Source organism: Schistocerca gregaria, unplaced genomic scaffold, assembly GCF_023897955.1.
Source record: "Schistocerca gregaria isolate iqSchGreg1 unplaced genomic scaffold, iqSchGreg1.2 ptg001664l, whole genome shotgun sequence".
NCBI lineage: Eukaryota > Metazoa > Arthropoda > Insecta > Orthoptera > Acrididae > Schistocerca > Schistocerca gregaria.
The window spans coordinates 27,501-32,500 of record NW_026062928.1 but is presented as its reverse complement, the minus strand read 5'-3'; positions in this window follow the sequence as shown (position 1 = coordinate 32,500).

Here is a 5,000-nt window from a genome sequence, read left to right as displayed (position 1 = left end):
CACCAAGCCACCGCCGCGTATCGCTTCATACCCACATGGGCCTAGTCACGTGTGTGGATGTGGCGGGTACCGCTGAAACAACCGGTTAATAGCTGTACCGATCGTCGCCATCACAGATTCACCTCCAGCGTGAACAACCGCTCAACAACGGATTTCCAGTTCATTTGCGTATCTTGGGCAGTAAACGTAGATGTCCACCTACATTTGCGAATTCAACAATTCTTGCATGCCAGGATGTCATGTGTCACGACACGCTACATCAGACCACATACACACTGCGACATGTGCAGAAGAGAACACGTGGAAGGTGGCCCGCGCACGTATGCGATGTCCCTTCCGCGATCCACTGTCAACCGGCATCTGCGGCATGTCCCAGATATGGAACGCGGTCCACCAGGGTAGCACTTTGTGTGAGGCAATACGACAAAGTCGGAATACACGCGTCACTACATCACACGGCTCACGCTGACCTGACCTGACTCACCGCACCACCACCCCCAGCGACCCAGGGTGACATACAATGCGTTCGTACGTTCCTCCCACACGCCTCTACAACACGCGATCTAGTGTTGCAACCTAGCTGTTATTGGGAGACGAGACAAGTAGCATCAAGCACAACATATGGAAATTGAGATTCGACACCGTTGGGCACAGCCAGCGTACGGTCACACGTATCACACTACTTCACTCTGTACGTAACGACCGATGATCGGTACAGCGTGTGGGTTACGCGTACGACATCAGCGGACAATGGACACAGACCATACCACGACGTACACTGAGGGCGTCGACATCTGAATGCAACTGAACAGCTGCGAGGCTCATTTAACACTCAAACGCCAGACCGACCAGCTTGAGAGGACAGAGACACAAAGAGGGGGACAGAGGGGGACAGAGGGGGGGGAGGGGGGGGGGTCGGCGATATAGTCCTATTGCAGTACAATTGACAGTGGATAGCAGGAATATGTGGAAAGTAAGCAACACTCGCAAGACATCTACATGAGGATAACAACGACACCAGAGATTCCGAGCAGTGAACTATGTTAGGCAAAGGGACAACGTGGGTTAGGTTAAGGGACAACGTGGGTTAGGTTAAGGGACAACGTGGGTTAGGTTAAGGGACAACGTGGGTTAGGTTAAGGGACAACGTGGGTTAGGTTAAGGGACAACGTGGGTTAGGTTAAGGGACAACGTGGGTTAGGTTAAGGGACAACGTGGGTTAGGTTAAGGGACAACGTGGGTTAGGTTAAGGGACAACGTGGGTTAGGTTAAGGGACAACGTGGGTTAGGTTAAGGGACAACGTGGGTTAGGTTAAGGGACAACGTGGGTTAGGTTAAGGGACAACGTGGGTTAGGTTAAGGGACAACGTGGGTTAGGTTAAGGGACAACGTGGGTTAGGTTAAGGGACAACGTGGGTTAGGTTAAGGGACAACGTGGGTTAGGTTAAGGGACAACGTGGGTTAGGTTAAGGGACAACGTGGGTTAGGTTAAGGGACAACGTGGGTTAGGTTAAGGGACAACGTGGGTTAGGTTAAGGGACAACGTGGGTTAGGTTAAGGGACAACGTGGGTTAGGTTAAGGGACAACGTGGGTTAGGTTAAGGGACAACGTGGGTTAGGTTAAGGGACAACGTGGGTTAGGTTAAGGGACAACGTCGGTTAGGTTAAGGGACAACGTCGGTTAGGTTAAGGGACAACGTCGGTTAGGTTAAGGGACAACGTGGGTTAGGTTAAGGGACAACGTGGGTTAGGTTAAGGGACAACTTGAGTTAGGTTAAGGGACAACTTGAGTTAGGTTAAGGGACAAATTGAGTTAGGTTAAGGGACAAATTGAGTTAGGTTAAGGGACAAATTGAGTTAGGTTAAGGGACAAATTGAGTTAGGTTAAGGGACAACTTGAGTTAGGTTAAGGGACAAATTGAGTTAGGTTAAGGGACAAATTGAGTTAGGTTAAGGGACAAATTGAGTTAGGTTAAGGGACAACTTGAGTTAGGTTAAGGGACAACTTGAGTTAGGTTAAGGGACAACTTGAGTTAGGTTAAGGGACAACTTGAGTTAGGTTAAGGGACAACTTGAGTTAGGTTAAGGGACAACTTGAGTTAGGTTAAGGGACAACTTGAGTTAGGTTAAGGGACAACTTGAGTTAGGTTAAGGGACAACTTGAGTTAGGTTAAGGGACAACTTGAGTTAGGTTAAGGGACAACTTGAGTTAGGTTAAGGGACAACTTGAGTTAGGTTAAGGGACAACTTGAGTTAGGTTAAGGGACAAATTGAGTTAGGTTAAGGGACAAATTGAGTTAGGTTAAGGGACAAATTGAGTTAGGTTAAGGGACAACTTGAGTTAGGTTAAGGGACAACTTGAGTTAGGTTAAGGGACAAATTGAGTTAGGTTAAGGGACAACTTGAGTTAGGTTAAGGGACAACTTGAGTTAGGTTAAGGGACAACTTGAGTTAGGTTAAGGGACAACTTGAGTTAGGTTAAGGGACAACTTGAGTTAGGTTAAGGGACAACTTGAGTTAGGTTAAGGGACAACTTGAGTTAGGTTAAGGGACAACTTGAGTTAGGTTAAGGGACAACTTGAGTTAGGTTAAGGGACAACTTGAGTTAGGTTAAGGGACAACTTGAGTTAGGTTAAGGGACAAATTGAGTTAGGTTAAGGGACAAATTGAGTTAGGTTAAGGGACAAATTGAGTTAGGTTAAGGGACAACTTGAGTTAGGTTAAGGGACAACGTGGGTTAGGTTAAGGGACAAATTGAGTTAGGTTAAGGGACAACTTGAGTTAGGTTAAGGGACAACTTGAGTTAGGTTAAGGGACAACTTGAGTTAGGTTAAGGGACAACTTGAGTTAGGTTAAGGGACAACTTGAGTTAGGTTAAGGGACAACTTGAGTTAGGTTAAGGGACAACTTGAGTTAGGTTAAGGGACAACTTGAGTTAGGTTAAGGGACAACTTGAGTTAGGTTAAGGGACAACTTGAGTTAGGTTAAGGGACAACTTGAGTTAGGTTAAGGGACAACTTGAGTTAGGTTAAGGGACAACTTGAGTTAGGTTAAGGGACAACTTGAGTTAGGTTAAGGGACAACTTGAGTTAGGTTAAGGGACAACTTGAGTTAGGTTAAGGGACAACTTGAGTTAGGTTAAGGGACAACTTGAGTTAGGTTAAGGGACAAATTGAGTTAGGTTAAGGGACAAATTGAGTTAGGTTAAGGGACAAATTGAGTTAGGTTAAGGGACAAATTGAGTTAGGTTAAGGGACAAATTGAGTTAGGTTAAGGGACAAATTGAGTTAGGTTAAGGGACAAATTGAGTTAGGTTAAGGGACAAATTGAGTTAGGTTAAGGGACAAATTGAGTTAGGTTAAGGGACAAATTGAGTTAGGTTAAGGGACAAATTGAGTTAGGTTAAGGGACAAATTGAGTTAGGTTAAGGGACAAATTGAGTTAGGTTAAGCGATAATCTGGTACAGCCACAGTTAGGTTAAGCGATAATCTGGTACAGCCACAGTTAGGTTAAGCGATAATCTGGTACAGCCACAGTTAGGTTAAGCGATAATCTGGTACAGCCACAGTTAGGTTAAGCGATAATCTGGTACAGCCACAGTTAGGTTAAGCGATAAACTGGTACAGCCACAGTTAGGTTAAGCGATAAACTGGTACAGCCACAGTTAGGTTAAGCGATAAACTGGTACAGCCACAGTTAGGTTAAGCGATAAACTGGTACAGCCACAGTTAGGTTAAGCGATAAACTGGTACAGCCACAGTTAGGTTAAGCGATAAACTGGTACAGCCACAGTTAGGTTAAGCGATAAACTGGTACAGCCACAGTTAGGTTAAGCGATAAACTGGTACAGCCACAGTTAGGTTAAGCGATAAACTGGTACAGCCACAGTTAGGTTAAGCGATAAACTGGTACAGCCACAGTTAGGTTAAGCGATAAACTGGTACAGCCACAGTTAGGTTAAGCGATAAACTGGTACAGCCACAGTTAGGTTAAGCGATAAACTGGTACAGCCACAGTTAGGTTAAGCGATAAACTGGTACAGCCACAGTTAGGTTAAGCGATAAACTGGTACAGCCACAGTTAGGTTAAGCGATAAACTGGTACAGCCACAGTTAGGTTAAGCGATAAACTGGTACAGCCACAGTTAGGTTAAGCGATAAAGTTGGTTAAATTTGGTATTGTGTGGGAAGGGGGCAGAGAGAGAGGGGGGGGGGGGTGGATAGTGGTGGCAGTACACGGATGCCTGAGTCACCGTCAGATACGTCACGTCGGTTCGATGCTTGTAGCAAGAGGCTGGCGGATGTGTGTCTCTCACTTCTGCAATTTTTCATGTGGTATAACACGAGGGCGGGGGATGATATTTGGTGCCCCTCTGTGTAGGATGTGTGTTGGTGGTGTTGATTTATCTGAGCAATGGTAGTTGTCGGAGGAGTGGGGTATTGTGCTTTTATAGGTGGACCTACTGCTCTGGTTATCATAGTGTCGACGGTGCAATGTGGCAGAGAGGATGCACTCGACATTGTCGCATTCCAGATGTTTACGTATTGTGTGTCTCCGTTGCAGGCCGAGAGTGGTGCATGTTCGAGTGTCTGGCTGACGTGCGATTCACGTTGTGTGCCCAGTCTTACAGCACGTATAGGGACATTCGCATAAATCATCTATATTTGGCCTTGCATCATTTACTAAGCAGTGCCGTGAGACGACCGAACTATTAGGAAAGTACTGATGTACCGCATAATGTTTACCTTCCACCACACGGCGAGTATCGACTGTGCCCAGCGTTGCCACCGCAGGCAGCGGTCACCGTCACCATTGTGCGGCGGAACGGAACATCTATATCCTCAGAGGAGCACTCTTTGCCGCCGGGCGTCACGTCTCGCGGCCTGCCGGCCAGCGCCCACGACGAACTTACTGCATGTATAGGGACAGCGGGAATTTGGCATACTTGATATAACTCTTCATGAGGCGCAAGATATAGGGGTGGATTGCAACTTACGAC